The 21,640-nt window shown below is 43.0% G+C and overlaps 1 protein-coding gene and 1 non-coding gene across 5 annotated transcripts in view; both read left to right on the plus strand.

Moving 5' to 3' along the window:
- Positions 1–21,640, plus strand: part of Znf608 (zinc finger protein 608) — a 110,609-nt gene that overhangs the window by 17,593 nt on the left and 71,376 nt on the right. The window lies entirely within an intron of this gene.
- LOC130887103 (U6 spliceosomal RNA) lies at positions 91–192 on the plus strand. Its single transcript, XR_009058332.1, has one exon. It is a non-coding gene; the product is annotated as a U6 spliceosomal RNA (small nuclear RNA).

A 21,640-nucleotide genomic window follows, 5' to 3' on the forward strand; every position in this document is an offset into this window, starting at 1 on the left:
TCTTTGGTGATCATTCTTTGTTTAAATGTTAATGTTTGCTCAGTCTGTGTTTACTTAGCAAACCGAAATGGGAATGGGAAATTGGAAACCATGCTCGGTAACACATACACCAAAGTTGGAATATTGCAGAGACGATCAGTATGACCCCTGCAAGAGGACGGCAGGCAAATCCGTGGAGCATTCTCTCTTTACCTTTGTGAAATCACAGAGGCAGCAGAAGAATGAATTTCTCTAAAGCTTTAGCCTTCCCTGGAAAGAAAGCTTTTTGCAAGCTGGGCGGTGGTGGCGCACGCCTTTAATCCCAGCACTTGGGAGGCAGAGGCAGGCGATCTCTGTGAGTTTGAGGCCAGCCTGGTCTACAAAGGGAGTTCCAGGACAGGCTCCAAAGCTACAGAGAAACCCTGTCTCGAAAAACCAAAAAAAAAAAAAAAAAAAAAAAAAAATCCATTATGGAAATACTTCCCAGGCTCTTAAGAAGTCACTATCTGGTCAGGTGGTGGTGGTGCAGGCCCTCCTTTAATCCCAGCACTCCGAAGGCAGAGGTAAGTGGATCTGACCTCCATGAGTTCAAGGCCAGCCTGGTCTACGGAGTGAGTTCCAGGACAGGCTCCAAAGCTACACAGAGAAACCCTGTCTCAAAAAACTACACACACACTCACCTAAACGTGTTCTACTCAGGTGTAGATTGCAGCCACAGAATGGGGAGGGCACGTGCTGAATTTTCTACCCCTCTATGTTAATATATGAGTTCCTCTCAGATCTTTCTGATCCCATTTATCTTGTTTTATATGCTATTTGGCTGGATCCTTTTTGTTACCAGTATAAAATGTGTGTGGGGGAGGGAGCTAGCCTAAGATGCTCTGAAAATGATTTTTATAAATCTGCTTACACCAAGTCTAATACTTTCTATCTTAGCTTATATTAAAGGCTTAAGGTGCACTTTGAAAGACTACCATGTGAATCCATCAGGCTGCTGCAAGATTGCATTCATTATTTCCTGGTACCCACCAATCTTTTCCATGGCCCGGAGCTAGCATAGCTGCAGTGACTTCTGGGGGCTAATCCTGCCGGGTCTTAGAGTGATGGGAACTCTTACTAGCTGCCATCTTGTACCAGGGCTCAGCTGACAACACGAGATCACTTGCCTTGTTAGAGTTCAGCTGTCTGGATATTAAATCTTAAACACCTAGAGTTTCTGACAATTGTTGTAAACACCGTGGAAACGAGAAGACTTTTTATACTTGAACTGTTTATTTAGTCCACATCTTTACTAGAGTATAACACTGAACATACTGACTCCTTGAAATAGATATTTTTAAAGGATTTATTGTATTTATTAAAATATGTGTATATGTACAGGGGTATGTGTGCATGTGTGTTTACCTGTGGAGGCCAGAGGTGTTGGGTCTTCTCCCCTGGAGTTGGAGTTACAGCAGTTGTGAACAGCCCCGCATGGGTGCTGGGAGCTTGAACTTAACTCCTCTGGGTATAGGTTTTTAAATGCTGCTTCCCCAGCCCGTCAAGTTGCTTTTTACTCTGGTGAGTGCCTCGCCACCATACATCAGTAGAAGGCAAGAGTTAACCGTTCCTAAAGAGCTAGGTAATGATTTCTCTTTCATCTCCATGCATTCTAAAAGGTTTCTGAAGTCTCCCTCATTTGGAGTTTGTTGTTGCTTGTTTTGGGATGTAAAGGCTGAAGCTAACTGGATAAATAATTCTGTGCAATGGGGTATAGTCGCCTCCATGTTATTTGAGCCTGAATGTGCGTGCATAATTGGAGCGATTATTGGAAAGAGAGTGTTTTGCTGTGGTAGATGTGGTTTAAATCCTAGCGCTCAGCATAGCATTTAGTTTCTCAGCTTACCCACAAAATCTGTGACTCATTTAGTGAATGTGAAGATTTTTGTCCAGATGGTTAGGTTTAATTGTAAAAACTGGAAAGATTTCAAAGTACCCTTTGGGGGAGTGTGGGAAACGAGTAAACAACAAAGAAGAACTAAGAGTAACCATGGATCACTAAATATGGCATATATGTGTATTTTGTATTTATAAACACACACTCCTATAGACTTAAACACACACATACATGTGCATACAGGCGGGGGAAGATTAAAGAACCTATTCCAGCAGCACGAAGGGTTAGAATGTGGAAGGGGAGTGATTGCATTAGATTGTGCTCCTAATACCTACCTGCTTAGCCTTCCCTGAGCTCCCAGCAGGCTCCCTCATCACTGGTGATTCCTGGTTAAGGTCATTGTGCTCTCGCCTTAGACTTACCCTGGAAGCCTAGGCCAGCATGCTCCACTGCCACAGCCGCTGGGTAGCCCAGAGACAGAGGAAGTTTGCTTTCAGCACCCATTTCTTCACATTTTTTGCATATGATAGCTATGCCAGAATGAATTAAACTATTTAAGACCTGCCCTTTCCCATCGCGTCTGACGCTGATGGGCCCTGAAAGCACAGGCATGGGCTATCTCATGCTTTGTAGTCAGGATACTGATGACCTAATTCTTGACCTCATAAATTACCCTTCATTTCCCCAGTAAATTTTCTTTGAAGTTGGTTGGCTAATAGATTCTACACTGAACTCTTTTTTGTATTACCTAGATTTATAGGGCGAGAAAGAAATGATATATCAATGACTTCAGGAAATAGCCAGACAGAAAGGGAGGCCGTGTGGGTATCGAGAGTGTTTGTTTTGTTTGAGCAAAGTGGACATGGGCTCTGGAAAATGGTCTGTCAGGAAGCAACACAGACATATTTCTTGCACAGGAATAGAAATGCACCAGGCGGAAAGTGTAGAGGAGTGAGCTAAGGGCGCTAAATCAATCTGTTATACTTACCTACGCCAGTTGCTTCTGTGATAATGGGATCTGTAAAACAGCCCAAGGTTTGAGACTGAGGTTGTTTTGCATGAAAGGAAGATTAACAAAAAGGGCCAGTATTGGTATGGTGATTTTTCAGGTTATAAGAGAGAGTGCTTCCTGTGTGGGAGGAAGTTGAACTCTGTGGTGTTGGAGAGCAGGGTTAGCCTAAGGTTCTCCACCCTGATGTGAAAATGATCTTTGCCTTGCTTCCCTTGGCTAAACTCCTGCAAAAATACCTTTCTCCATCTTCTGATAGACTCCTGTCTGTTGATAGTCTGGTTTTTCTTCCACTGTTTATCAAGAGCTTTGACGTCCAGTAGCAATCTGTTGGAAGGCTCTCAATGGTGATTTTGAGATAGTGCTCACAGGTCCACAGCGAATGGACTGATAAAGACCAGAGAGAATGAGGCTCACTGTAGGGAGTGTCTGGTAGGGAGACAGGTGGGAAGGTGTGGTTGCTGTCTTCTGAAGCTCTTGGAGGGGTCGTCTTTTCTTCCTGTGTCCTGATGATTTTAGAATCAGCTTGCTCGATTCCTTTCCTGCCTCCTCTCTCTTTCTTTCTTCCTCCTTCCCTCCCCTCGTCCTTCTCTCCAACCTAGGACCTCATTCATACTAGGAAATGCCCTATCACTGAGTTACATCCCCTATCCTTTCTCTCGAGATTTCTTTTAATATGGCATTATGAATGTAAGTGGTAAGATTGAAGCAGAATGTGACATTTCCCCCTCCTGAATTTTCAAACCTTTTATAACTTAATGTAGAGAGTATAATTCAAATGGAGATACTGAGCATGGGTGCAGTCAGTCACTGTGAGACTACTTGAGAGTAATATTCATGCTGTATGTTTCTGTATTTTGTCTTTGTCATGAACTATATATATATATATATATTCATATATATAATGCCCAGTTATATGTGGTTTCTAGAAATTATTGAGATTTCTCATGAACCTTACAATTAATTCCAGAAATGGAAATAAGAATTGTGTACATTACTGATGAGGTAAGGATTACCTTCTACAGTTCAGGCTACAGGAACCCCAGGACACGGTGGGTTGTAAGAAGACGGGCTTTGTCCAAGCAGCGGTAGATTTTATTTCATCCCAAGCCTTGATTTGGACAATGGAAATTAGGGTTGACAGAGCACACGGCTGCATTCTTTTCTGTCAGAAATTCTGCATTATCTTAAGACACAGTGTTGTGGAACATCAGTTGAAGATGTGTTACGTTTGTTTATCCTGTGGAACATTTGTTTAATTATGTTGCATTTGTTTAACTCTGAAGCTGTGTTGCTTTGCCTGTCTAAAACACCTGATTGGTCTAATAAAGAGCAGAATGGCCAGTAGCTAGGCAGGAAAAAGGATAGTCGGGGCTGACAGGCAAAGAGAATAAATAGGAGGAGAAATCTGGGAGGAAATAATCAAGGAATGAGAGAGAGGAGGAGGACATCAGGGGCCAGCCACCCAGCTACACAGCAAGCCATGGAGTAAGAAATAAAAACAGATATATAGAATAGAGAAAGATAAAAACCCAGAGACAAAAGATGGAAGGAATAATTTAAGAAAAGCTAGAAATAAGCCAAGCTAAGCCCGGACATTCATAAGAAAGAATGAACCTCCTGTGATTATTTGGGAGCTGGGTGGTGGGCCCCTCAAAGGGCCAAAGGAGTAAAATATCAACATACAACCACACAGTGGAAAAGAGGGTCACTAGAAGAATGTAGATTTGCCCTGCTTGTGTACCACTTTGGGGATGTTTGAGACTTTCAGTGACAAGAAGTTGCTCCAGTGGAAGAGGTTGGATCTCTGAAGCTGAGGTGGCTGTGGTTTGAAGCTGTTCTGTAGAGTAAAGAGCCCTGTCAAACGCACTCTTGGGATGGAAGAGGAAAAGCAGTTGGAGCAGAAAGAGCTGCACCAGCAGACCCAGCAAGTGATGCTGAGCTCGAGGGGGCTTGAACTTGGAATCTGAATTGATTGGATTGGATTCAAGCACTATTTTTTTGGATGTGCTTCCTAGCCTTTTTCTTGGCTGACTGGACATGCTGTTAAATCCCCTCAGATAACACACAAGACATGTGTTTTGCACAGACCGTGTCTAGATTGGACTGGGACCTGGGCCTAGCCTGGTCATGCAGGGCCTTGTAGGCCGTGGTTAAGGAGTTCAAATCCTGGTTGGAGTAAGATATGCTTCCAGATTATAAGCACGGGAATAACGTGACTTGGTTTTGCTTTTTAAAAAAGTTCCTTCGACGGTTCTTCGGTATGGGGAGCTGATTGCCAGAGGTCCAGTGAAATTGGTTACAGGACTGCTTATGAAGCCCCCAGGAGACACAAGAGATGTCTTTGTCATTATAGAGTTTGGTTGAAAGTCGTCACGTTGTCCAAAGGTAAAGATGGACTAGAAATTGATCTGGAGTTGTGTAATAGTGAGAGTTAAGGATAACACTGAATGGGGTGGGGTTGGGGTCAGTAGAATCAAGAGTTATGAGCCCCCTTTTTAAACTTATTTTGGGTCTTATGTATTCCTGACTGGCTACAATAAACAGCTGAGGATGACCTTGAACTTCCGATCACCCTACCCTCACCCTCGAGTGTTGTCTTGACAGGCCCGCACCAGTGCACTCAGCTAGGATACACTTTAAATATATATATATATATATATATATATATATATATATATAATTTTTATTTTATGTGCATTGGTGTTTTGCCTGCATATATTTCTGTGTGAGGGTATCAGATCTTGGAATTACAGGCAGTTGTGAGCTGCCATGTAGATGCTGGGAATTGAACCCATCTTCTCTGGAAGAGCAGTCAGTTGCTCTTAACTGCTGAGCTATCTGCCCACCCCTATTTGGACACAGTCTGAGGCAAACTGATGTTGGTGAGGTTCATTCATTCAGTTAGATGGTTAGCACAAATTAGGTTGAACTTGAAGAAACTGACTTGGAAGTTGGTGGCTGTGAGAAGTCACCCAGAGCATGAGTGTCCTTAGGAAAGACAGAGACCAGAGCTGAGCCATGAAGTATTAAGAGGAGCCCGGGGCACACGCACTGTGGAAGAGGAAACCCCAGGCAATCTGGTGTTTCTGGAAAGCAAGTTTAGAAATTCCATCCAGGTGGCTCTGCTCGTCTGTGCCAAATGGTGCCAGGGACTCAGGTTAAGATGGGAATCAGAGTCAACGGCTGCTAAGCTCCACAATTGTTGTCCTTACTGAAACACAGGCAGGGAGACACAAAACGTCACTGAAAGACTTAGCGTAGTTCATAAGTGGTGGGGAAAATCAGAACATATCGATACTTCTTAAATGGCTTGACATAAGGACAGAAGTCTTCTGTTTGTTATTTGCCAGGGAGGGGCTGTAGCTGTGGCCGGAGCTCAGCTGGTCGAGTACTTTCCCAGCTTTCACAGAGCCCCACGATTGATCGCGATTGATCCACAGAGTCTTCCTTAGCTGTAAAGCAAGTTCAAGGACAGCCTAGGACATGTGAGACCCTGTCTTGAAAATAAGCATCTATCATTTTCAAAGTGTAACGAACTTTTAATGACCTGTTTGTGTGCTGCTGTGGAAGCGGGGTGGGGAGATAGAATTATAGTAAAGTGAAGGCTTAATAAATGCTCTCTTGTAGGCCTGAGGGTCAGGGTAGGGAGACTGGGCACCTGGGGGCTGCCTTGAACATTTGTAGTTGAACAAGTCGTCTATGGAAAGATGGAGTATAGTCATACACAGAGCGTCGACAGTATTTGTGGCTGAAAAACAAAACAGCCCCCTTGGATTAAAATAACAGCAACGTCTAGCAAATGTTTTGTTTGTTTGTTTTTGTATTTTGAGACAGGTTTTTCTTTGTATCTTTGGTGCCTGTCCTGAAACTAACTCTGTAGATCAGGCTGGCATCGAACTCTCAGAGATCCGCCTGCCTCTGCTTCCCAAGTGCTGGCGTTAAAGGCGTGCGCCACCACTGGCCAGCAGTATCTGGCAAAGTTTGCTGGAGACTGCACAGGTACTACAGCCCTGGCCAGGAAGATTTTATTTCACCATCTGTGCAGGTTGTTACAGTGTTAGGAACTTAGAAACTTCTTTAATAGAGATGGTGTAGATAACAGTTGTATCCATTCCCCTGCCCATTCCTCCTGTGGTTTAAGGATCTTTGACTATTTTGTGTTCAGGTTATACGTGCATCTACATGCCTCAATTTATTTTCCCATTCACGCCTTTATCCTTTTCTTCATTGAACAAGTGGATTTTGAATGCCTGTGCCTGGGTCTCTGAGGCACAGTAGTGAACAAGACAAGTCTCTCCCCTGTGAAGCAAATATTCTAATTTCTTAGGGAGAAACCCTGAAACCCTTTTTGTTTCGTGGTGGTGTGTGTTGTTAGGGAAGATGCAGCAGGGGAGGATGGAAGCATGAAATGCTAGGTGGGAGAATTTATATGTGTTTGTGCTTGAGTAGGGCTTGAGTCAAGAGGCATTTGATCCGGGGATGGAATGAAGATCCCAGAGTACAATCCCTGAGGTGGGAAGTGTTTGTGTGCCTGAGGAGATACAGTTTCCAGAGTGGCTTGAGCGATTGATGGAGTGCAGAGAACAAGGAGGTGCGGGGGTGGGGGGGCAGGCTGTGATCTCAGTGGTCTTAGCTAATCTTCTGACCATTTTGATTTTTCATTTCTAAGTGGTGAAGGGAGATGGAGGTATTATCTTGGGTGAATTATGCCTACTGATTCCACATGGAACACTGCCAATCCTGCGGGATATGGGGAATGGGCAAACTAGAACCTTCCTTAGAAGACATGGCTTCTTTCCTGAGGGAGTATGTTCTAGGTTCTAGGTGTTCACACGTGAACACACATCTTTATAAATATGTACACTCACACTCAACAGCACAGGCACACACACATACTTTATATACACATACATGCATTTGTACACATAACCACCCAAGCACACACCTTATTCTTACAGACAACCACACATGCACACACTTGCACATACACACTTCATAAACACATAGCTACACACACATAACCACCCAAGCACACACACTTAATAGACACATGCACTCTCACACACAAACACACATGCACACACTCGCGCATACATACTTTATATGCTGTCACTTTATCAATAAAGTTGGTTATTATTACATTTACAAACAACAGCTTTAAAAATGATGGGATGATGCTATAAAGACCGATCTCTTGGGTCTCTTCTTTTGCACCCTCTATATTCACACTCCCGTGGAGTCTAACATGTTAGGTGATGTCCCATAGTTCGTAATTCCCAGCACTCAGAAGGCTGAGGCAGGAGGATCACAACTCAGAGGCCAGCCTGGGCAACACAGTGAGGCCTCGTCACAAACAAACATTGAAGCAGAAGAGCACATCTACTTTGAGACTGGCCTGAGCAAATCAGTGCCGTTTAGTAAATTGCCGGTCTGTTTTGCTGCACTTGATGCAGACCCTTGTCTGTGGTCCAGGCTGGCCTCAAACAGGAGATTCTCCTTCCTCAGACTTAAACTAATTCTTAAATGACTTTAAAAAGTTTTAAAAATCAGTACAAGAGTCTGGAGAAGCGGAAGTTGTAATTATCTCTCTCATAATGGAAGTGGGGCATTCTTTCCTCAATCCCTCATCCTTCCCAGCCGGCTCCCTAGAGCCAGGCCTCATTAAGCCCCGTGTCTTTCTTGAAGTGGTCCCTGTCTGTCAATCATACAGGTCTGTACTTCTCATCTCCTGCACAAATGAGAACATTAAAGAAACTGATCTGCACATTGGCCTTTCCCTTGACTGTGTTCTGAGATCACTCTTTTACCTTGGCTTCCACAGTTTAGCTGGCCTGACAGCATGCAAGCTATTGGCAGTATTTTTCCATTATTAAAAAAAATGTCCTGGTGAGCAACTTTTCATTTATACATCTCAAAATTTAATGTTCCTTCCACAGAATTGTATATTGTGCATCATCCAACACTAGAACATACAATGTGTGTTTCACTGCAATTTACCATCATGGCTTATGATTTTCTGGCTTTAATGTTAATCTGATAGCAATTTACCTGAATTTCAATTTGTAGTTTTTATTAGTATAAGTCATTGTATCTCCAGTATTTTCTTAAGCGTTGAAAACTTGTAATCTTTGCCTGGTTTTATAGTAAGCCAGACACTACTTGATGTTAAAATATTTCTAATATTTCAGATGTTAACTAAACATATTAATTTTTTACATTTTGCACATTTCTTGCTCATATCCATTCTTTCACACTCGCGCACCCTTGAGGTCTAGCAAGCCTCTATGGTGGGTGGTTTGCAAATTTTTTTTTTTATAATTTATTTTTATTTTATGGTGTTTTGCCTGCATGTATGTCTGTGCAATGGTGTCAGACCCCCTGGAACTGGAGTTACAGACAGTTGTAAGCTGCCATGCGGGTGTTGGGAATTCAACCCCGGTCCTCTGGAAGAGCAGCCAGTGCTCTCAACTGCTGAGCCATCTCTTCAGCCCCCTGCAAATATTTTTTTCCCTGTCTCTTTGGACTGGTTTGTGTTTATTCAAGTCCCCCACCTTCTCCCAACTACTACCCCGGTGCAAAAAGTCTTAAACTGTGTGTTCAAATCCATAATTATTTTCCTTTTATGGCTGCTGGGCACTGCATCAGCTTAGGGAGACCTTGCTTTTCCGAAATTATGGAGTTGTTCTCTACTGCTTTACTAGTGCTCTAACTCTCTTTGAAGTCCTTTTGTTTGTTTTGTTTTATTGAGCTGTGGTCTCATAATGTAGTCCTGACTGTTCTGGAACTCACTCTGTAGACAGGGCTGACCTCGAACCTACAGGGTCTGCCAGCTTCTCCCTCCTGGCTTCTCTACCACGCCTGACTTGAACATAACACTTTTATCAGAGTTGTATATCTCAATTACCCAAGGAATGCTTAACACTCCCCTCCTCCGTTTCCCTGCTCCTCCCTGCCCTGCCCTGCTCCTCCTTTCTGCAAATTTAGATTCAAGCCACTCTGAAGATTCATTCTCTCTCTCTCTCTCTCTCTCTCTCTCTCTCTCTCTCTCTCTCTCTCTCTCTCTCGCCTTTCTTCCCTCTTAAGAATGGTTATTTGAATCTATTTTTAGAAAAGATAACTTCGTATACAAAAATCTCCCTAGTACTGCTTTAAATACCAGTTCAGGAAGGTGTTTGGCAGATGTGGCCATATGGGTGGTGGAGCCGGACTGTGTAGGTCTAGCCCCAGGTAGATTTATGGCCAGGACACACTTACTCCCGCTTCCTAGAATCCTGTGGCAGGAACTCCGTTGCACAAATGACCTGCTTATGTAGTAAAGATGAGCTGAGCCGGGCTGTGCTTTGCTGGCCTTTTTGGCTGAGCAGTTCGGACACTGGCCATGGCAAGGGGAGATGTTTCGGGAGTGTCCGAACACTCAGTTGCATGGACTTCCTCCACAGTCTTACCTGTGCAGGTCATTTCTTCTGGTCAGCAGCGCTTTGACTTCTCTCGTGTTAGTGAGCAAGAGCCACTGTTTGGGGATCCTGTTTGCTATTTCTGTTTTTCTTTCTTTCTGGGACTGCATCTTCTGAATGTCCTTCCCCAAGAGCCTTAATCTCCATCCCCATTTCTGCTTTAGGCTCTGCAGATGAAATTCTGTTAAGCGCACCTTTCCCATTTTGTTCTGGGATCTGTGCGTGCACATTTCCCCTTGTAACCTGGGGGACCCCTGAGGACACTCTTACTTATTTTTTATCCCTGTCAGTACTTCTTGAGCAGTGTGCTCCTTGGTGGCAGTCATGGGTTAGAGGAGGATCTTCAGTGTGGGTCCTTCCTATGAGATCACAGGCATAGACACTGTTAGAAATGATGTGGGATTTTGTCTGTCTTGCATTTACATGTAGTTATAATCTTTTACAAGTGCCATTATTTATGTAATTGGTTGGACTGCATCTGCTTCCCAAGTAGGGTAGGGTCTATCTGTTGAATTTTATTTATTTTTTATTTTTTAAATATTTATTTATTATGTATACAATATTCTGTCTGTGTGTATGTCTGCAGGCCAGAAGAGGGCACCAGACCTCATTACAGATGGTTGTGAGCCACCATGTGGTTGCCGGGAATTGAACTCAGGACCTTTGGAAGAGCAGGCAATGCTCTTAACCACTGAGCCATCTCTCCAGCCCAATCTGTTGAATTTTAAAGAACAAAGATAAAGATGATTTACTCAGAAAGTGTATGCTGTGTCAGAATACCAGATTGCAGTGATTGTCCTGTGTGTTGGGAGACTTTTGTTTGATGGATTCTTTGTTAGCCACAAAACCCCCAGGGCTAAAACGGACAGTCACTCTTGCAAATACGAAAAGAAAATACTCGCAATATTCAAATGAAAAAGAGAGATACCTATAGGAAAGTTTACATTAAAGCCAGCCTGATTTGCTAAGGGAAAAATGGGGTGTGGGAGACTGGGGAAATGACTCAGGGTGAAAAGTTTGCTATGTATGAGTGAGGCCCTGAATTCAGATTGTCAGCACCCAGTTAAAAAGCCAGGTGTAACAGTGCTCACCTGCACATCTGACCTGGAACGGTACAGCCAGTATTCTCTGGGTTACTGGCCAGCCAGTCTAGTAGAAATGAAGGGTTCTGGGTCTAGTGAGAGACATTATCTCAAAATTTAAGGTGGAATGTGATTGACGAAGACACCCAAAGTCAGCTTCAGGCCCTGCCCATGTGTACACCCAAATGGGTGCATATACACACAGGCACAAAAATTTCCCTTGTGTCTGGAGTGTGATGAGCTCTTAGGAAATCAAGCATGAATTTAGCCATTTCTGTCTATGCTAGAATTCACGAAAGAACTTGAAACATTACCCTATCTGAGGGTTTCTGTATGGCATATGTCATCATTGTGCACCCATGTAATCATTAGCCATAACTGTGGTTGAAAAGAACAGTGGTTTTGGTGGGTATGCATGATAGCATATGTTCAGGAGTCAGAGGCAGGCAGATCTCTGTGAGTTTGAAGCCAGCCTGGTCTTTATAGCAAGTTAAAGTCAGCTAAAGATTTACATGTAAATGGAGACTGAGCTTTTGTCTAGGCTGCCCAGACCTGAATAATCACACAGAAACTATTTTAGTCAGAACACTGTTTGTCCAATGACTCAGGCATATTCCTAGCTAGTTTTTACATCTTAAATTAAATAATTTCTATTAATCTGTGTATCGCTATGAGTCTGTGGCTTATAGGTACTGTTCTGGCATCTTTCTCCTTCGGCAGCTACATGGCATCTCTTCAGCTCTGCCTACTCTTTATCTTTGTTTGAACTTCTGGCCTACCTTAACTCTGCTAAGCCATTGCCCAAACAGCTTCTTTATTCCTCAACCAATAAAAGCAACACATATAGAAGGACATCCCACATCATCTCCCCTTTTCTGTCTAATTCAAAGGAAGGCTTTAGCTTTAACATAATAAAATTACATATAACAAAACAGGTAGCAAGCAAGAATTATAGTTACACTTTTTAGTTTATTTGGAACTGGCAAAATTAAAGAAAATACGCTATCATCTATCTTATCTCTGTGAGTCTAAGGTTTCATTTCTAATTTATCTTTTATCATAACTAAGGAAAACTATGTCTATAACTGTCTGTCCTCAACTCCATTAAAGACATGTTAGATTACCTACATAACAGGAAATGCTTTGAAAGCAACTTCTAAGACTCTAGAATTGACAGAGACATCTTGCTACCTGGACAGTTACCCAAAGTTCTTTTGCAACATTGGGGCATCCATCTTCAACCTACAGACCCAGAGAATCTGGCATATTTTTCAGTGAAGTAGGAAATTGGAAGATCTGTTTTGCCTTGTACTGGATAAGTTCATCAGTTGCTTTCTTCTATGTCCTGTAGAATGTCTGACAGTTTCTTCTGTGGAGCAGGAACACTGAAGGAACATCCCATTTTTTGGCAAGTTCAGTAGTCACTTTCCTGTCGGTCCTGCATGTCCAGTTCATACAGTATACCATCAAGCAGTCTAGACAAGAGCAGCTTCTTGCTCAAAATGACTAGCCTTGTCACATTGAAGGCAAATTTCATAATGAGTCTCTTCATTGTCCGTCAACCTCTCTGAAGTAATTGGTTGCTGCCAGAAGCAGACATGTCGTATTTTTGAGAAAAGTCTAAGTTCTTAAAACATTTTAAATGCCATATTCTGTAGGGAATAACTACACAGTTATCCCCTGTTTTTAAAAACAAAGGCAAACATTACAGGTACTACAACAACAACAGACAGTTTGAGTAATACTGGTGAAGGAGAGAATGCTTGCTGTGAAATATTGAAACAGAGGAAGCCCAGTGATGGGGAAGTCTCTGTATCTTTTGTGTAACCTGCTGATAGCATCTGCAGAACCTGGGGAGAGCTGCCATCGTATTTCCCTTACATTTTCCGGACACATTACTTACTTAGAAGCCTATTCCTTTTCTAATAAGTAAAAGTAGTCCATTGTTTTTTATCTTTTTTTTTTTTTTTTTTTTTTTTTGGTTTTTCGAGACAGGGTTTCTCTGTAGCTTTGGAGCCTGTCCTGGAACTAGCTCTTGTAGACCAGGCTGGCCTCGAACTCCCAGAGATCCACCTGCCTCTGCCTCCCGAGTGTTGGGATTAAAGGCGTGCGCCACCACCGCCCGGCCCTGTTTTTAATCTTGATACAATAATTTTTAATTTTGGTGCTCAAGGAGTGTTTCTTGACTTCAGGAGCCCCTGCAATTATGTTTAAAGACTTTCGAAGCAGTATCTTATTGGTTTTTATGACAACCTTCAGAGATCATAAGAGGCTGTCATCCGCAGGCAAAGACACTCTGGTTTTTGATGAATGTCAGAACCCTGGGCCTACAAAGAAATCCTTCTTTTGTTTTCTCTATGTAGTCCTGGATGTCTTGGAATTCACCACATAGACCAGGCTGGCCTCAACTCACAGAGATTCACCTGCCTCTGCCTCCTGAGTGCTGGGATTAGAGGAGTCACCACACCTGACTGAAATTTGCTGTCACGAAAAAGTGGCACAACCCTGCCTGAACTACCTCCTGATTGCGCAGTTACCTCTAGGTTAGCAAGTTAAGTTTTTAACTGAGCATCCCTGGGTCCTGTCTCTAGGGATTAGGAGAAAGGACAAATATACAAAAGTACAAACCGGAGCTTCTGTGACTGCTGGGCTTCTTAGATTCTAGGAAGTGTTTGAACCCAAGTGCGGACTCCTTGATTTAAAATTCCTCGTCAACAAGCCCTTGAATTAAGTGACTTACTGGGGACCAAACAGCCCGACTATGGAAAAGTAACAGGAACCCCCTGCTTCGTTTCCCTTCCTAATGTTTTCCCCACCACTCCACGCTGACTTTCAAATGAAGAACAACAGATGAAATAATAGAAAACACTTTGTAAATGTACCGTCTTTCACAAATGCAAGCACAAGCGAATTTGCAAGTGGTGGGGAGACCCAGACCACACTTTTTGCATTGGCTTCTGTTCGTATATGAGGGTGCCTGCTGGAACCCCACTAAACAATTCGTGGCCAGCTGTTTGCTTTAATCTGGTTATTGACAGAAATACAGCCCTCCTCACTGGCAGCAAGTTAAATACTGATAGACCTAAAATAAGTGCTGTGCCTCTGATACTCATTTCTGTAAATGATACCTGTGTGGCTGGTGAAAATGGGTTTAATTCTAGCCCTAGAAATATCCGTGAATTTATATTCGTTTTCCTGAGAGAGCTGGAGAGAAGGCATTGACGTCTTAGCAAACATTGTGATTTCTTCAACAATGGGAAGCACTGTGTTAATTTGGAGAAACTCATTAGTGTGTAGGTTAGAGCTAGTAGTGCCTCTTAATTAAATTTCAGTGGATGGAAGAAGTATTAGGAACGGAATACATAGGCGATTTTACAGAATTTCTGATTGAGGTAAGCCAGTGGCTATTTCTCCTGTGCATGCTAATTTAGAAATAATTCAATGACGATTCACTTTGTGTCACCCTGGCATTTGCAAGGGGACATGAAGAAGTTGTGCTTGTCCTTATTCGCCAGATAGCAGTTTGCAGACCCTTACAAGCTCCCATATGGTAGTGAAAAACATCTTCCAAGAAATTGGCAGGGTTGCACTTTGTAGCTGATGCCAGCTTCTTCCTGGGCTCAGTTCAACAGAGAGAAGAAGGCAAAGGGAAAAAAAATCCTTGTGTTAGTGGCTGAATTACTCTGACAGGCTTGCACATCGCCCCTCCTCTTATTAATATTCTTTTTGATGTGAGCTTGTAAAACAGAGGATTGGCTGTTAATCTCCAAGATCTCAAGGGCTTTTGGCAGTGGCCCCTAATTGATGTGTTCACATGGCTGTTGTCTGCCTACTAATGATTAGACAGCCGTGTTATCTACCAGCTAAATCAGTGTTGCTTATAAAATCACGCTTGATAAACTGAAGTTTCATTTCTTCAAAGAGTCCGTACCGAACCGCCAGGGGCATTTCATGACTCTCTGACAGCTTAGATTAGGTTTATTTCTCATTTCTGTCTGACAAAATATTAGACTCCCTCGCGCAAGCGAAGGAGAATTTGTTTTGTTTCGCTAACGAGGCAGTTGGAGGATGATGAGCAGTGAAAGATGACCAGTTCCCTCCTGAAGGATGTGCAGACTGGGTGGCAGATGGAATTTTCACTAGCGTTGCCATCCTTCAAGGTGGCATAGTGAGAGACAAAGGGCCGAGAAAGTTCTGAGAATGTGGGCCTGTGCTCAGATTGTGACATGTGGCCGGGGCAGGGTAACCAGAACCGTGAGGTTACAGTGACCATTCAGTCACAGGGTGTGCTGAGCCCTGTGTCAGGTATGACTTCCTTCTGTCGAAGGCCAAGAGGAAGAAGACAGAAGGTTTTACATGATGAGGTAACAAGCCACAGAACTTCTGTCTGCTGTCCTTCACCACCCACTGGGGACACTTAAGACCATAGACACACCCAGAGTCCCCCTCTGCTCTGGAGACAAGAAACTAGGTTGCAGGATGCGTGTTCACAGTGGGCTATGACTGGGAACTTCTGCTAAGTCGTGGGTGTTTATTTGGCCACAAACTCCTGTGGCTCTGAGCTTACTTCCGTCACATTTAAAAGAGTACAACAAAAGAACTGATTTTTTTAGCTCATTTTGTTGCCTTTCTGTAAATTTTGCATAATCCTCTTGAGTTGTTACAAAGCCTCTGAGATCCTTTTGATTAAAGCATTTGTGTGTGTATACATATATACATATATAGTTATACATACATACACACATATTATGTACATGTATGTATATATACATAGAGACACATACATATATGATACAGGATCTCTCTATGTCGTCCTAGCTTCCCTGGAGCTCCCTATGTAGAACAGGCTGACCTCGAACTCACCAAGATCCTGCCTCTGCCCACCTCCTGCACCACCATGCCTAGCCTGTACCCATAAATTCTTAAAACCACAGATTTTTAGATTTCAAAGAAATGGTTACATCAAAATTGTGATGTGTTAGAATGGATTTTCTTGTTATTGTGTTTTTGAGATAGGATTTTTTTCTGTAACCAAGGCTGGTCTGGAACTCACTATGTAGTCCAGATTGGCCTTGAACTCCTGGTAATTCTCCTGCCTCAGCTTCCTGAATGCTGGGATTACAAACAAGGCACTGTGCCTGTATAAGGAATGGTGTTATGTTTACTTGTTTTTTTTTATTTTTAATAGTGTCTTCCTATATGGCCTTCTTTGGCTTGGAACTTACCTTGAAATCAAGGTTTACCCTGAGTTTTCAACTTCCTATCTCTGCCTCCCTGGTGTGGGAAGTATAGGAGTGTGCTAGTTACTATCCCTGGCTGAAAAAAATTGAAACATATTACCTTAAAGAGAAATTTACATACTTCTAAAGTTTGTTAGAAGTTGGTTGCTGGTGGGCAGTGGTGGCTCACGCCTTTAATCCCAGCTCTTGGGAGGCAGAGGCAGGCAACTCTGTGAGTTCCAGGCCAACCTGGTCAACAGAGTGAGTTCTAGGACAGTTAGAACTGTTACACAAAGAAACCCTGGCTCAAAAAACAAACATCTCCCTCCCCCAGCCAAAAACCAACCAAACAAACAAAAAAATAAGAAGTTGATTGCTTTACCAAAATATATAGCTTTCGGGCCAGTGAGAGGGCTTATTTAGTAAAGGCACTCGCCATCCAGCACGAGTAATTGAGCTCCATCCCCAGGACTGTTAGAAGGAGAGAAGCACTCTCACGAGTTGTCCTCTGACCTCCACAGGTACACATTCGGATGGCTCCACATTTGACTGGCTCATGCCCCCCCCAACGTAAATAGTGTTTTTTTTTTTGTTTTGTTTTGTTTTTTGGTTTTTCGAGACAGGGTTTCTCTCTGGTTTTGGAGCCTGTCCTGGAACTAGCTCTTGTAGACCAGGCTGGTCTCTAACTCACAGAGATCCGCCTGCCTCTGCCTCCCAAGTGCTGGGATTAAAGGCGTGCGCCACCACCGCCCGGCTTGTGTTTTTTTTTTTTTTTTTTTTTTTTTTTTTTTTTTTTTTAAATGTATAGGTTTATTCAGGGTAAAATCGTGACAAATATTGGAAAGTAGGTATTTGTTCATTGTGACAAAGCATGAGAACGTACTCAATATCAAAGCTGCTGAAGTAGATTTCACCAGCCCAATCGTCTCCGTCCAGTCCACCCCACCCCTCTCCACCTCAACAAAACATACAACTGAAGATCAAACCAAACCAAAACTGTGTGGATCTCATGGTGCTGAGGTTTTCAGTACTTTCTTTTTTGAGATTTAATAAGAGTTATGCGTGTGTCTGTGTGTCCATGGTTGCGAAAGGAGGGTGTTAGATCCCCTGAAGCTGGGATTACAGGTGGCTGTGAACCGTAGGTTCTGGGAATTGAGCTCAAATCCCCGAATGTACAAGCTCCTAATTGCTGAGCCATCTCCCCAGCCCAGTTCTTATATTTTAATCCTAGGTGACAATGTATTCCTTATCTGCTAACAGTGGCTTGCCATGAGCATTCCTTTTTCCTAGTAAATTTTAATGCTGTAATTAAAGTTAGCACCGCCATCAAGGACTGAGTGTTTATTGGTAAGTGTTAATGCTGATTAACAAAGGTAGTTATCTCAGCTGCTCATCTCGCCATGATTGATGGTTCAGAGTAATTCCGGTTTTTATTTAAACAAAAAACAATTTAAATGTAAGTTGTTTGTGTTAAGGTTATTAGATTTTAATATGCTGGGAAAATATCCATGATTAACTTTGAGAAGAGAGTTCTTTGGCTATTTAAATAGATGCTTCATTTAATTTTGATATAGAATCAGCTATGTAGAGTTTCTAATAGCTGTAAGTTATGAAAATGCGTGAAGAGGTGTGGAGTGCAGTTTTCATTATAAAAATGTGTATGTAGAAAGGCTGAGTTATGACATTAAAAATAAAATAATGAGAATATTTGAAAACATTTTCCCCTCCATCTTGAAATAATAATCCACCCATGAGTTTTATGAAGTCTGTTGCTGCTATGGCAAAAAGAAGCATGAATTCTTTAATTTTAAAAGATAGCTGTTTTTCTTGACTGATTTAAATGAGTCAGGTCGGCTTGATTTAAATTTATCTAGTCTACTGCTAAAACTGCAGGTGTTTCTTGACTGGAACAGTAAGAACTCTGGGTTTTAAGGTAGATGAGGGCAACCCTGGTGGCCACGAGAGTGCTAGGAGTTTGATAATAGTGGATGGAATAAGTGCCTGTCATCTTGGAAGGGCACAGTGTGTAAAATGTCAGATTCACGCCAGGCGGTGGTGGCGCACGCCTTTAATCCCAGTACTCGGGAGGCAGAGGCAGATGGACACACAAGCACACTTGATCAACTTCAAGTGTCTTTCTCGGTCATTCTCCACCTTATCATTTCATACAGGTCTCTGAACATGGAACGTGGACTGGCCGGCTAGCAGTGGGATTACAGGCACATGCTGCCACGCTCAGCTGTTCCACTCTTTACCCCAGGCGCTCAGGTCCTTATCCTGTACTGACTGAGTTGCCTTCCCGGCCCCCTGCCACAGTCCTAATTTCATTTTTTTCCCTTTTAAAGATGTACTTTTATTTATGTGTGTGCTTGCAGGCGTTTTTGTAGTTGGTTTTGAGGTAGGGTCTTACGTTGCTCTGGCTGGTCTGAAACTCTAAATATAAACAAGGCTGACTTCAGATTCATAGAAATCTGCCTGGCCGCGTACGCCACTGCACCCAGCCCTGCAGGGGTTTAGTGCACCGTGTGTGAGCAGTATCCATAGAAGCCAGAAAAGGGTACCTCATCACCTGGAACTGGGGTTGCAAGGATTTGTGAGCTGCCCATTGGGTGCTAGGAACGGAACCAGGGTCCTCTGTAAGAGCAGTAAGCGCTCTTAACCACTGAGCTATCCGTCCAGTCAGCAGTGAGTCTACTCTTCGTGACAATCTATATTCTCTTCTGAAATAAAACATATCTAGAAATATTCTGAAAATATGAATGTCCAGAGAATGAGATCCTGTTAACATCTCCTGCGTCTTCTTTCTCTATAAGCAAAAGGTATAGTGTCAAAGTAAAAATAGATTCTAACCTTGGTTTTTATTTGCATCTGCGATTCAGAAGGATCTTTTTTCAGAGGTACCGCTGTGACATAGCTGTCATTAGCCTTCTAAGTGCCACTTTATAGATGACATCAACAGACCCTGACCTCAGTCTTCAGCTAAGGTTTTCCCCAGAATACGGGTTTTAGAAGAGGGGAAAAAAAAATCACCCTCTATCCAAATCTCATTACAAAGTAACTGTAAATATTTAATTATAAATTCATTTCCAGTCATTTTAAAGCTTTTCACTTTTCATCGTTGTTGAAAAACAATGTCTGGTTCTCAGAAGCCAGAGGAACAAGTTTGTCTGTCGTATGCTTAGCCTTGTGACAAATTAGACTCTGTGAGCTTAGTGCCCTTAGGGATCTTGGGCGGAGCAGGAGCTTGAAATAACTTGATCTCCACAGGTTCCTTGACTCCTCTTGAGGTGAAGATCACATTATCTTCCCTTCTGACTGCCAGAGCTACACAAAAGGTTGAGGCATTTAAGGGTTTCTCAAAGGCCTTGAGTCACTGACGGAACAAAGGGTGCTGATTCTGAGTCATGCTCTTTAGCCTGCTTGGAGACAGGAGGCTCCTGGCTGGCGAAAGGACCACACACTAGGTGACCTGTGGCTGTTCGGGTGAAGTTAGGAAAAATGCTTGGAAAAGCTAGCATCCCTGCTCTTCTGGTAGGTGAGAGGCAGAAGGAGGTCTTTGGCCAGTTCCTGGTGGCCTTGAACATCAGTTCCTGAGACCAACTTCCTCTTAAATCTGATCCTTACCTCCTGACGACTAGGACTTCCCACCGTTCTGAGCTTTCTCGATTCCTTCCTCTTTTCTTACACTCCACGGGTTTTCACTGAGAGCCTCTCATCCTTCCGCTGGCTTCCTGTTTTCTGTGTGCTAGTCTAGTCTAGCTCACATCTCCTTGGGTCCTGTGCCTACCTAGCAAACATTTCCCCAGAGATGGCCTTCTGCCCAGGTTTCCCTTCCCAGAGACCGACTCTCCTAATGGAAATGGATACTTTGAGCTCCTCTTCATCTCCCACCTTCTTGAGTCTTGACTGTGTCTCTTATCGGACTTCTGCCATGGCATCATAACACACGCTCATATTCTTTTTCTCTCTTTGTGCTCAGCCAGCCTTGCCCTCTCAGCCAATGTGAGTTTTACCAGGTGAGTCAGCTGATGTTCCCACACTTCTACTTCAGAAACTTCTCATGCTATGTTTTAGCCTCACAGAAACCCCTACGTTCTTACCCTTACCTGGACTCTTGAATTCCCTCTAGCTATGCCTGGCTCTCAACTGCCAGTCCCTTAACTACTGCTGCATTCAGATTTGTTTAGATATCCCCTAGCCTCTCCTAGGCCAAGTCCTACACAATCTCATAAATCTACCTCAGCCTACTCCCTGCCCCACCCCCTCGATGCTCCCATAATGCTTTGGGCTTAACTGACCATCTGAATCCTGACCATAGTCTCTCCTCTGCAGTGACTATTCATCTCTCCTGGAACAATGCTTGCCACGTAGAGGCAACTGACAGAAAGATACTGGATAAGAGGATGACTTCCCTAACAGTGAGGCAACTTTTGTTAGCAGCTCTTACAAAGGGGAGGGCCTGGGTCAATACATGGTGTTCCTGTCACAAAAACTAGGCCCTTAAAAAATTTGGACTTACTCTGTTTGCTCAATACCTCTTGCATGGGGAGTTGAATAATAATCTTTCACTATGTACCTTCTCCCTCAGCACTGGATTTTGTTAGCTCTTCCATTCCTCTCCCTTCTCTTTTCCTGCTGAGACATATTCATGTATAGCTCAGGCTCTATGGAACTAAGGGTGAACTTGAACTGCTGATACATCTCCCTCATTCTCCCAAGTCTTGGGAAGATAGACATGTGCCACTATACCCAGGTGTTTGCTTTTATTTGAACCAGAATTTGGCTTAGCATCATTTTTATGAAAAGATCTTTTTAAACTTTATTTATTTATTAAACCGAATATATTAGCTCACAGCTATAATCCCAGTCCTTTGGAAACTGAAAGTTTGAAGCTAGCCTGTGCTACATTGTGAGTTCCAGGACAGCTTAAGGCTATAGTGTGAGACATTCTCAACAGCAATTGAGAAAGATTTTTTTCTTTTTTTAAGAAATGACCCAAGTGCCATTATCTTTGAGTA

The sequence above is a fragment of the Chionomys nivalis genome, chromosome 14 (assembly GCF_950005125.1).
Source record: "Chionomys nivalis chromosome 14, mChiNiv1.1, whole genome shotgun sequence".
In the NCBI taxonomy this organism is placed as follows: Eukaryota; Metazoa; Chordata; class Mammalia; order Rodentia; family Cricetidae; genus Chionomys; species Chionomys nivalis.